Here is a 13,824-nt window from a genome sequence, read left to right on the forward strand (position 1 = left end):
TGCAAATGAGGGAAACCATGGGACCTATGTTTTTTTGGGCCTGGCTTACTTCACTTAATATAATTTTTCCAAGTCTTTCCATTTCCTAACAAATGGGGCAATGTCATTCTTTCTGATGGAGCCATAGAATTCCATTGTGTATATAAACCCCATTTTCTTGATCCATGCATCTATTGAGGGGCATCTGGGTTGGTTCCATATCTTAGCTATGGTAAATAATGCTGCAATAAACATAGTTGTGCTGATAGCTTTAGTATGGTCTTGTTTGTGATCATTTGGGAAAATGTCCAAAAGTGGGATTGCTGGGTCATGGGGGAGCTCTATGTGGAGTCTTTTGAGGAACCTCCATACTACTTTCCAAAGTGATTGAACAAGTTTACACTCACACCAACAATGCAGTAAGGTTTCCTTCTGACCACATCCCCTCCAGTATCTGTTGTTATTAGAGTTCTTGATTATAGCCATTCTAACTGGGGTAAGGTGGTATCTCAATGTTGTTTTGATTTGCATTTCTTTTATGGCTAGAGAAGTTGAGCATTTCTTCATGTGTCTATTGGCCATCCTTCTTTCCTCTTCAGAGGAGTTTCTCTTTAAGTCTTCAGCCCACTTATTTATTGGGCAGTTGTTTCTTTGAAGATTTGTTGTTGGGAGATTTAAATTTTGAGTTCCAGTATATTTTAGATATGAGACCCTTGTCTGTTGTATGGCTAGTGAAGATCTTCTCCCAATTCGTGGGCTTTCTATTGATCTTGCTAGCTATGTCCTTTGCCATGCAGAAGCTCTGAAATTTCATGCAATCCCATTTGTCCAACCAAATAGGGATACAGGTGGACCCATTGCAACAATGAGATGTACAAGTCATTATGTCAAAAAATGAACTTTACAACTTTGGTGGAGGTGGGAAGGGGGGAGACGTGGGGGCAGTATGGGAAGGGAGGGGAAGGAGAAACAAAGGAGGAGGCAAGAATGCTTGATAAGAAATGTACACATTACCTTGCCCATGTAATTGTAACCCTTCTGTACGGTATTTTCACAAAGAAAAAGCAGGAATGAGTAAATTTTAAAAATTATTATTATTATTATAGAAGTTGAAAAATGAAAGTTTCCCACTTGATCTTGTGAAGCCAGCATTTCTCTGGTTAAACAAATAGACAATAGAAGAAAGTAAATGTACAGAAAAATATCCATGATGAACACAGATAAACAATTTAAGTTGAATCAATTAATGTGACAAAAATTATAAGGGAGTAAATCTATGTTATAATTTTAATAAATTCAGAAATATCATTTAGTAAAATTTAATACCTATGAAACACTTAATCGGGCACCTGTGTCTCACGCCTGTAATCCTAGCTATTCAGGAAGCTGAGTTCTGAGAATCTCAGTTCAAAGCCAGCCCGGGCATGAAAGACTATGAGACTCTTATCTCCAAGAAACCTCCAGAAAACCTGAAGTGGTGCTGTGGCTCAAATGGTAGAGCACTAGCCTTGAACTGAGGAGCTGAGGGACAGCGCTCAGGCCCAGAGTTCAAGTCCTACGACTGACAGAAAAAAGAAAGAAACACTTAAATCTTGATTAGGAATGCATTCCCTCAAATAAATAATAATCAATTTACTACCTACTGTATATTATAAGCCAATATTTTAATGTATGTAATAAAACAATATAATGTATCTTATAAAACAATCTGTAATGAAAGTAATCACATATATATATATATATATAACTTTCACAATTATTTTTAATTAGCATCCATCCCATATTACTTATCAACCCTTGATACAAAACTAGAATTCTAATCCATTCCATATAGCTCCTAAATCTCCTAGTCATGAAAGAAATTGAAAAGTACTTGAATTCTATAACTTGCCAAATTTTCATGAGACTATTTTGCTTCAGAATATGAAGAAAGACTAACAGTAAGTGTTTTAGCAGATATTACTTTGGGCAGGTATTTCATATGATTATTCCAAGTGTGATGTCATCATATACTTTCACAAGTACACCTGAATTTTGTGTTTGGGAAAAGAGTTTTGAGGTTGTCTTGAGTCCTTGAACAAAATCCATTTTAAAAAAATGTCACTATTTCCAAGGCAAAAGTTTGTACTATACTTGGGAAATTGCTTTCACCTATGACCCAAATCTCATTAGACACACTACATAGATATTTTCTAATTGCCATTCCTCTTGCTTCGTTCCAACCAGATAACATATTTATTGGCAAGGAAAAAAAGCTGACCCCGACTTAGCTTTCCAAATTCCATTATTTGCTTTTCAAATTTCTATTTCGTACTTGTCCCTGTAAATGATTTTTTAAATATTCCATATGTGATGAGAAACTTTGCCTGTGTCTCTCTTAAAGTTCATTCTCTTGCCTTTTATTTCCAGTCAGCATTCCTGGAAAGTCACAGATTGATATATAGAGCTGAGTAATAAATAATTGATTCTTGCATTTGGCAAGTATATATTGACATTTTGTACTCTGTGCTGCATATTCAAAGATAAATAAGATCCAATTGCTATCTCTAAGAACCTTGCAGTGTAGGAAGAGAAAGAGACAGGGAAACAAATAAATGAGACCATGTTCCTGTGCTCTAATCAGACACTGCCAATAGCAGAATGGCCACAGACAAAAAGCTCTTTGGTACAGACCAGCTAACCTGACCCTCTGATTGAGCGTTTTAGAGAGTAGGTAACAACAGAAGTCTTGAAGCAGGAGATGATGAGTTGGATGCCTTCCCAGGCAGGACAAATAACTCACATACATCTAAACTAGAGAGGCAAGAATTATATTCAAATCACATGACAATCAGTACTCCCTATGCGGTAGCATAATATTTGATATAACTCACTTAAAGAAGGAAAAGTTGATTTTGGTTCCCATGATCAGAGACTTCAGTTCATTTTCAGCTGTCTCCATTCTTTGTCCATACTTACTCTGCTAGTAAATATTGTTTTATTGGAGCAATTTTTTCCTCTTTAAGTATTTGAAAACTACAAAACTGGATGAGAATATTAGTTCTAGTTTTGAAACTGTACGTAAGTTGTCATTATCAACCAAGAATATATTCTGAATAGATGCTTAGGCAGTAGCAGAGCTGTGACTGAGGAAGAATATCAGATGGTATCCCACTGCAATGCAGACCAGGTGATTCTCTAAGCAATACCCATGCCTCAATGTTAAGAATAAGGATGATAGGAAGTGGTGCTGTGACTCAAGCGGTAGAGCATTCGCCTTGAGCTGAAGAGCACAGGGATAGCACCCAAGCCCATAGTTTAAGTCCCACGACCAACAATAATAAAAAAAAGAATAAGGATGATAAAAAATGTAATCAAGAGTGATTATATAAGTTCCTTGGAATTTTAATAATCCTTTCACTATAAGCCCTTTTTATATCAGTGATGTCAGTGCCCCAAATTCTTCAAAATAAGCACATGATTGTACAAATTAATCTATATTTTAATTTCATTTTCTAGAATCAACAAATTTACTTCCATGCCAGTAGAAAAGCAATAAAGGGATAAATGAGAAATGATCATTTTGACACATCGTTAAACTTATCAAGATACTTGCATTAGTATATGAAATTATGAAAACATAGCCTTAGGACCATTTTTAAGGGAGCCAACCTTTATAAGAAAGAATGCATTTTCTTTCTTACTCTCTCAAAGATGGGGAGTATTATTGGGAAAAAAGAGTACAGGAATAAATAAGCTTATAATGACACTTGTACTCATATTTGTAAACTTAACATGTATACCAAAAATGGCCCTTCAGAAATTCCATTTGGACAATGAAACCTTAATTGATTTCACTCTTCAGGAATGGTCACTTATTTGGGATGATGCTATTTAAAGCAAAATAAAATCTCAGTCCTTCTGTACCATTTGCTAAACCATAGCTTGACAGCACTAGTGGGTGATTTTTGACTTTTGTTTGTTGGCTTTCAGCTATGGCTGCATATTAAACTCACACAAATCTATGCCTAGTCTCAACTCTATACCTCTGACATGGGTATACCTGCTCAGGCTCTGTTAATCTGCAGCCAGATTTGAAAAACAACTGTCCACTAAAGCAACTCTGCAGGGGACTTACCCAGGGTGTGGTGAGTATTTGGCTTGTATGGCTGCAGCCATTGTCCATTTATTACTTCCAATGTTAATGATTACAAAGAAAAGGATTCACCCAGTTCTAGCAGGGAGGTAAGGAATATAGAAATATGCAGAATAATAAAGCCGTTCTTCACAATCTTCTAAGTCCCCTTCATGATTACAAATCTGAACCTCCAAATGCAATTATTACTTCAAGCCATTCACGTTAGGGAATTTGTTGATGTTTTATGTGCACAGATGTGGCATGAAGCAGGCAGAGAGAACAGATTCAGACAGAAGGGAAGTTGCATAGCCTTCTGAGACCTGAATTTTTATCTCCAAGGTTACAAGCAATTTCAATCGGTTGGCCAACTTCCTACAGCTCCAGATGACAGCTGATGCCTGCTAACTTATCACAGAGAGTCTGGGCTTTTGATATTCAGCATTTGTAGTAAAGATGTGATTGAAAGAATGTAGTTAAAAAGAATTATGGTATCAGTTGTATGTGTACTTTTGGGCTTTTTTGCAACAGACAACAAATATCCTATTTCAACATCATCTGAGCTCCATACAATTTCATATCCTTGCACCCTCCCTCAAACTCTCCAAGCAAATCTCCTAGTGGTTCTCAAGCATGGTTAGATGTCAATTGCTTTAACTGCCTCCTGGCACCTTTATTCTCAAGGTTTATTTTCTCACACTCCATTGGGTGTCTGCACAAAGTTACCTTTTTGGAACTTATGTCCAGTCCATTCTATAAAAATAGAAATACCCCAACCTCTATGATTTCCTTTTCCTATTATATTGCTTTTGATCTGTAACACTAATTGTTGTCTAACATGAAGGATTGTTTTCCTAATTCCTTCCACTGGAATATAAGTCCCAGGAGCGAGATCTTTGGGTGTGTGTGTGGGGGAGGTTGTGTGCACACATACATTGGTATACATACCACTGTTGAAGCCCCAGTACAGGCACATAGTAGAAATGCAATAGATAGTTTGAGCATTAATTAATTAATTAATACTTAGTTCATAGTGTCTGGGAATCATAACCACTGACCAGTAAGTAGAGAGTTCTTTCTAAAAATAGCCACGCTATCACATATATTGTATTTTTTGTTTGTTTGCTTGGTTTGGTTTGGCCTGTGCACTGTCACTGAGCTTTCTTGCTCAAAGCTAACATAACACTCTACCACTTGAGATACCACTCCACTTCTGTCTTTTTGGTGGATAATTGGGGATAAGAATTTCAAGGGCTTTCATGCCTGGGCTGATTTTGATCTACAGTCGTCAGGTCTCAGCATCCTGAGTAGCTAAGATTACAGGTCTAAGCCATTGACTTTTGGCTCCCATAATGTCTTTACAGTGCAGTCTGCATCCTTCTCCTAGATGAAGGTCCTGCTTTTCCCCTCTTTAATCTGAATGGCAAGACTAACACAGTGAGACAGGGAGACAGATTATAAACATCAATAGTCTCCACCAGGTTCCCTTGAGATGTTGCACTTACAACACAGAAACCATGTGGTGAGGAAGTCCAATCTGCACATGGGGAGCCAGCATCCCTCATGGAGTCCTTAGATGATGGTCATTACTAACCGAATAACCATGTCTATGAGCCACAATAAAGAAGATTCTCAAGCTCCAATTATGATTCAAGGTTATGATATTCAGAAGAGGCAAGGACTGGCTTTGCCAAGTACTGGCACAATGTCGGGCATATGGGAAAAATCATTTTTAATATATATTTTTATTGTAAAGATACCGTACAAAGGGGTTACGGTTACATGAATAAGGTAGTATGTATATTCCTATCAAGCACTGTTACCCCTCCTTGGTTTTTCCCCTACCATTCCTATCTTCTCCACCTCCCCAACTTCTCCCTCCCCCCACCACCCCGAAGCTGTAAAGCTCGTTTTCAACATAGCGTTTTGTACATCTCATTGTTACAATGGGTCAACTTGTATCCTTATTTCAGCATTTTGGTATTTCCCTTCCCCTCCCAAATTAGAAAAAGGTATATACAAGATTCAGGGCACTGGAATAAAATACAGTGACAACAGGGGTTATACCATGGAGAAAGAACATACAAAAGAAACAAAAAAATCACACAGGACATTATAAGTAAATTAAAAACAACAGCAACAAAGATCAAACATCTTGTGTCCCTATTTTGAGGTTCATTTCACTTAGCATCATCTTTATATGGTCATATGTACATAGCTTTTGACCTTTTCTGCTTGTCCTAGACATATACTTGTTATTGTAAATAAGGGAAACCATCAGACCTATGTTTCTTTGGGCCTAGCTTACTTACTTCACTTAATATAACTTTTCTCGTCTTTCCATTTCCCTGGCCATAAAAGAAATGCATATCAAAACAACATCGGGATTCCACTTCACACCAGTTAGAATGGTTATAATCAGGAACTCTAATAAACAACAGATGCTGGAGGGAGTGTAAACTTGTTCAACCACTTTGGAGAGTAGTATGGAGTTCCCTCAAAAGACTACACATAGAGCTCCCCTATAACTCAGTAATATGACTTTGGGGCATTTATCCTAATGGTCACAAACATGGCCATACTAAAGCTACCAGTACAACTATGTTTATCACAGCATTATTCACCAGAGCTAAGATATGGAACCAACCCAAATGCCCCTCAGTAGATAAATGGATCAAGAAAATGTGATATATGCATATATATACATATATGTGCATATATATACATATATATGTATATATATGGAATTCTATGCCTCAATCAGAAAGAATGACACTACCCCATTTGTTAGGAAATTGGGAAAATCACTTGATGTTATTTTTAAAGGTCTACATTTGGAATACTTTTCAAATAGCAAAATACTATGCAACAAAGTGTTGTTAGTAAGGAAACAACACAATATTATTATCTATGTCTTTCTCTTTTTCTTTCTCTCATTCTTCCTCTCTCTCTCTCTCTCTCTCTTCTCTCTCTCTCTCTCTCTCTCTCTCTCTCTCTCTCTCTCTCTCTCTCTCTCTCTCTCTCTCTCTCTCTCTCTCTCTCTCTCTCTCTCTCTCCTTCTCACACACACACACATACACACATATACACATTTTGGTAAGTATTCCAAAATTCAGCCTTTGTGTTATGGATATATATGGATATATATGGATGAACATATATCATATGAGCATATATTCATATACCACCTGAAATCATATATATATGCTCATTCACATGTGCCCATTACATTTACACATATTTAAACAGAATTTGTGAATGGTGAGAAAGCATATACCTAAATGTATTGGTAAAATGGCAGAAAGATATACATTTTGATACTTCTCTCATGTTTGGACACCTAATATAACTGAAACATTTGGTGTATGTATGTTGGGAGAGGGAATCTGTAGCCTCTCATTATCTACCTGCTATATAGGACATGAGCAAACTTGTTGTAATACATACATATATAGAGATCTTCAGCAGTCTGTTCAAAATGTATACATCTTCAGAATCAACATCATCATTCTACTATAGTGGACACATACACATACATTCACACATGCACACACACGTGCATTTTAGTTGCTAAACACATATAGCACTGTTTTGCAAATACAAAATTCTGTTTCTAGTGTTTTACATACACATGAAACTCTAATGTTTCCCATTCATGCATGCAATATTTTTCAATGTTTTATAATATACCCATTTGAATTTTAGGGTTGTCTCTTTTGTACAAACTCATTTGCCTTCAACTCTGCTATATATAGTTCATACATGTCTAAGCAATATGAGAAATGGTTATTCACATTTATTTCACATGCAATATGCACATCCACACTAATGGCTACTACAATGCATATACAGAGGTTTCTCCCAGTTTTACACATACACACACATAAATACATACACAACCAATCTCATATACACACTCTATGCAGTGTTACAAGCCCTGTTCCCTCTTATGATTTGTGGTGTTGCCTCATTACTTTATAATCTTAACTTGTGTACACATATTATTTTGCCCTGTGGCAAAGGGTTTTAATTTAATCAAAGCCTGGGAGATTAAATAATTAAACCTGTCATCATCCACAGTGTTCATTCCTAATTAGTCAGGGTAAGGTGCCATTGTCATAGGATGCAGACTCCCTATATTTAGCAGTGGAATATTACATTGATCACACACAAAAACAGCCTTGAGTCTCTGGAGAGCTACTGTACGTCAGCAAGTGTATTGTGGCTGAGCCCACCCTACACCTGTTAAAGGGGTGCTCCTGCAGTTGTTAGGAGCAATCTAAATGTTCTCTGGCTGCACATAGCAACCAAAACACATCTGCCATCCTTAACCCTCTGAGGGTTGCAGTGTAGCTACTTGGAGGAGGACAACTGATCAGCTGTATTCCACATGATTGTCTGCCTTGTTAAATTGTAGTCTATGTCCTACAGTAATACAGAGACTTCTCTGTCCACAGCCACAGCCTCTCATACTACTCCTTCCTTACACATGGAGGAAAGGGAAAAATACATCATGCTTCCTATACAGTATGCCATGTTAAGTGCTTATGTTCTCCTTCAAACAAAGAAGGGAAAAACATAATGTGAAGCTTTCTAACATTTGGGCTTACAGGTTCTGTATGTGTATACTCTGTATTGAAAGAATCTGCTAAATATCAATATCAACTAATAAAAGTCCTAATTTTCTTTTTTCTTTTTCTTTCCCATTTGGGCTTTCTCTGAGTGGCTTCTTCCTGTACCTGTATAAAGAAAGGCTTTCAGGACAAACAGTCACAGGACACAGCTACACAATCAACTATTATTTCTTCATTAGAATTATGGGGTTATTTTTTACATTTTTATTTTAGCTAAAACCTTTTTTTTTCATTTGGAGACAAAATGCTGTTTTATAAAAAAGCAGTTGTCCAGTGATTGTCCTTTCTGTTCCCTTTTCAATCATGGTGGCATGAAGAAATGCCATTGTTTTTAATTCTTTTGCTTATTTCTTATTCCTGGATTTGAAAGTTGTTTCTTTTCCCCCAGTCACTATTAGGATCTTTCAGCAGTAGAAAAAGCTGGTGTTTGTGCAGGGCCATTACAAATGATTAAAGGACTTAACCCAGCAATCACTGTTTAGGCTCATGTAGTTAGGGTTGCAAGTGTCTTGATTTATCTTATAAATAATAAATATCCCCTGTTGATACTTAAAAACTAAATACTTCTGGTTCATGATAAGGCATTAATACAGGAAATTAAACCATTTTTATGTTGTTATGTGTTGTTCCTGGATACAGAGGCATCACAGAATTGATGAAGAATGCTAAGAGTTGACTAGAAAATCATTAAGCTGAGTGAGAGGGAGAGGTGCCATTTCATGCATGCCTGCTTTCTGGTATGCGTTGTCATTATATAGTCATTGGGTACTAAAAACTCCACCATTACCTTTGGGAACAATCCTGATCCATATCCAATGTTCTGTACTGACATTATCATTAGTAGGAGGCTATGGACCACACTGTATCTCCTCTACCAGTGGAGAAGTTTAAAACAAAGGTTAGCCATGAGGATATTCATTGTGTCTTAACCACTGACTTCCAATAAAACCTCTGGATAACAAGGCTCAAATGAACATGCCTATTTGGCAATTCCAGGGGTAGCAATTGCTATCTGTATGATTCCACAGGGGAAAGACAAATAAAAACTTGTGTCTGGATTTCCTTTACATTCTGTGTAGCATTCTTTTGCTTCAATAACCTACAAGTTTACAAGTTAATTATAATGGTTTTTTTGAGTTCTGAGGTGTTCTAGCAAGTTATGCTACTTGAGAGTAGTCTTAGTAGACTTAAGGACCTAGCAACTGTTAATAAAGCAATAAGCACATTTCCTTGTCCTGGAGGGTCCAGAAGAAGGATATATATTGTCTGGGTAATCATAGAAAAATGAAACAGAAAGTGAATTTTGTTTGGATTTCTGAGAAAGAGCTCTAGTGTATATAGCCAAGATAGAGCCACAGACTCACCATCAGCCTAGATCATCCTCCCAAGTGCTAGAATTATTATCATATACCACCATTTCTGTTAATGTGACTCTTAAAATATGAGCAAAGTAGTGGAAATGTTACTTCAAGTGGAAACAAAAGCAATGTGAAGGAGAGGACAAGAAAAGCCAGAAAAAATGCAAATAACTATATATGTAATTGGGTAAATAGAGACAAGTCCTGAGCAGAGATTAGTCAAGAATAGGAGAAAGTGATAGCAGAAACCTTTGACTTCTTATTCCAGAGGTGTTAGTAGTGATCATAGTATGTTAAGAAAGAAAATGGCCCAGTCAGACTGAATTTCCAACAGATTATTCCTAGAAGAAGTAGAAAGTGATGATAAGAGACAGATCACTCCAGAGGCTGTTGTGATTTTTCTAGGCATGAGAAAGTGTTGGAGAAAGACAATCTACATAGGAATAGGAAATAGTCAATGGATTCAGGAAACATTTAAAATAGGAAGTAACACATTTTCAGATCCAATTAAATTTGGAAGATTCTGGAAGACAAGTCTTTGGTGAGATCCATATGCTAGGCTTGAGTAATTGAGAAGAGATGGAAAATATAGTAGTAAAAGCATATTTAAGAAGAAAGAGAAAGACTGTGTTGAAAGTGTTGAATTTCAATCACCATTGGGATTTCAAGTTGAAATGTGCAATAGCACTTAAACGTATGCTTTGGCCTGGAGAGTATGACAAAGGAATGCTGACCTCAAAAAAGTATAAATTTTACTAAATATTTCACAAAGCAATGAAATGGTAGGACTTTCCAGTTGCAAATCATTCATCTCTGTGTAACATAGCTGTGGAATGAATAGAAAAGCAGCTAGTATATGCGATGTATTGTGTATTGCAATTCCCCTGGGGAAAGGCTGGTATCTGTCCCATATCAGTAAAGAAACTACCTGATTTTTTGAAGACATTCTGCACAGAAGAACAGATGATAGAATGAGGATGACTCAACAAATAATCATCCTCATAAGAATAAGACCAAACTGCGGTTGATGCTGTAGAAAGACTGTCATTTCCTGATCTTGTCCTGTTTCCCTGAGAACTAATGATTCCCCCCTGCCAAAAAATTTTTAACAAATTGCCATTTAGTGAAAGTGTGTGGTGCAGTAAAGAGGAGGATGGTTATAGAATCAAGAAGTCTAGGATTTTCTGTGTGAGTGGAGTGAAGTTCATAACACTGGAATCCTAGAGATTTATATCTTATAGGAAGTACGCATTGAACTAATAACTCTTCCCAAGTAGTTTCATTCAAAGGGTCTAGAACTTGTGGCTTCTTATGTCATCAATTATGTTTATTCTATGATTTGACTAGGAGAGATGTTTCCTTTTCCTTGTTCTATTTCACCTTATATATTTTGCCATCAGAATTTAATATGTTATACTATCTGATTCTTGAGAATAATGCCCAAATTCTGCCTTTTCCTCTCTGGCATTGCAGCTGTGACAAGTCTCAGAAGCATGGTACCTCCTGTTGCTGCTTAGTATACTGATTTTAGCACTCTCTGCCTGTGACTTGGAGTAAGTAATACACTTGCACTATATGGTCCTCATCCAAAGGAGATTGGACCAGATCACTTTTATTTCTCTGAATCTGAAACAGAGGCAGTAACAGTTGATTCGACATGTAAAAATTACATTCAGTTTTGCCAGAAAGAAATGGAATTCAACTATTTTAATAGGGAAAAATTGCTTGAGATGAAATAGTCATATTTAAATAACAATATAAAGATAAAAACAGGATGAGATGACTGAACCTGGATAAAGGATGAATATGAGACAAATAAAAGCTATCAATGTGGCAATCATGGATCCACGTTACCAGAGATCCAGATAAAAAACAAATTCTAATAAGGGGAAACCAAGGGACCTATGTTTCTTTGGGCCTGGCTTACTTCACTTAATATAATTTTTTCCAAGCCTTTCCATTTCCTAACAAATGGGGCAATGTCATTCTTTCTGATGTATTCAAATGTTTTTTTCTTTCATGCGATTGATTCTAATGCATTCATAAGATTATTTCTTTGTTGTTTTGTATGTCCCTCCCCCACAGTATAACCCCTGCTTTCACTGTATTTGATGTCAGTATAATTTGTGGAAGGGAAGGGGAAAAACAAATTGTTTAAATAGGGATACAGGTGGACCCATTGCAACAATGAGATGTACAAGATGTTATGTTGAAAGCGAACTTTACAACTTTGGTGCTGGGGGATGAGGGGGTGGGGGAGTGGGGAGGATTGGGGGGGAGGGGGAGGATAGGAAGGGATGGGAAGGGGAAACAAAGAGGAGTCTACAATGCTTGATAAAAAATGAACTCGTTGTCTTGCCCATGTAATTGTAACCCCTCTGTACAGTATTTTCACAATAAAAATACAAACAAACAAGTTCTAGTTGATCCCAATCAATGGACTGCAGCATAAAAGACCAAAGCCAGGAATGATGCCAAATAGAAGTCTTCTAAGACATTTCATAACAAATGAAGAGATCAGAGATTAATTAAACCTTAGCAAATGGCATTCATTATATCACTATTGAAAATGGAAAATACATTTTTTAAGACATTCAGAGTGTATGCAGTTACAAAATCCTGTCATCTTTGCTTAGCTTAGTATTTCCTAAAGTAAGAAGGCTTGGAATAATCTCTCTGTCTTTCTCTCTTTATCTCTCCCTCTCTCATCTCTCCTCTCCCATCTCTCTCTGCTATTTTATAAATGTACACACTAGAATGTGGGCTACTTCAATGTAGTATAGAGCACATGGTAAGTTTAGATGGAACATCAGAAGAGATGACATACAGATCCAGGTCTCATGTGTTAAGGCTAAGGAAAGGATGTTCGTTGTTAAGCACTTCAGGAAAATCCTTAAAGATGGGAGTCCATCGAAGTGAGCCTTTTTGAATCTATACTTTGTTCCCCTGGTTTTCCCAGTTAGGAATACAGTAGCAGGTCAGGGGCTTAGAGATAAATAGAAAGTGGATCCCCTGTTTAAAGAAAGGGATTATTGAGTATAATATGGCAGGTGGAGTCCAGATAAATACATCCTAGACCACCGTAGGCAGAGCTTGAAAAGAAGCTGTTTTTCAAAGTTCTAAAGTTTGCTGGCCTTTTTCTGTGAGATGCGCTAACATAACAAGTTTGACTCACCAGGAGATGACGCATACAGCTCTGGGAGTTTGAAAAGGCACTGCTTAACCTTGCTAAGAAATGCTGGTGATTTTTAAGAACAGCTGGAATATTGCTTTCTGATCCTCAACCATCAGTTCAGCAAGGACGAGAGATGTTTTGATGAAGAATAAAAAATAAAAATAAATGTATCTTTCATTGGGCAAATAAATCTAGAGAATAGCAACAGCATTGGAGAAAACAACTTGGCTTAAAATAACTCTTTTATATATAAGTAATGGTCACACCAATGCTGAAGGATTCTGGAGATGCATGCTGAATGAAGATACCATTTCAAAGTGTCTTTTACCATTGACATTCTAAAGAAATATTTTAAATCTGCTCTTATAAAATCCAGTATTGATGCTTTATCACCAACAACGGAAACAACAGGTTGGAGTTGAACATTATCAATCTGGTGACTCAAACATGAATGAGGATTATTTCCGTGTGTTCCAACCATACAATGGCAATGACCTTTCCGGTCAAATACTGAGCTAATTATCAAAGTAGCAGAGATTTAGCTTCTAAAATAAATACGATGGT

The sequence above is a fragment of the Dipodomys merriami genome, unplaced genomic scaffold (assembly GCF_024711535.1).
Source record: "Dipodomys merriami isolate MVZ:Mamm:240054 unplaced genomic scaffold, mDipMer1.0.p SCAF_21, whole genome shotgun sequence".
Classification (NCBI taxonomy): Eukaryota; Metazoa; Chordata; class Mammalia; order Rodentia; family Heteromyidae; genus Dipodomys; species Dipodomys merriami.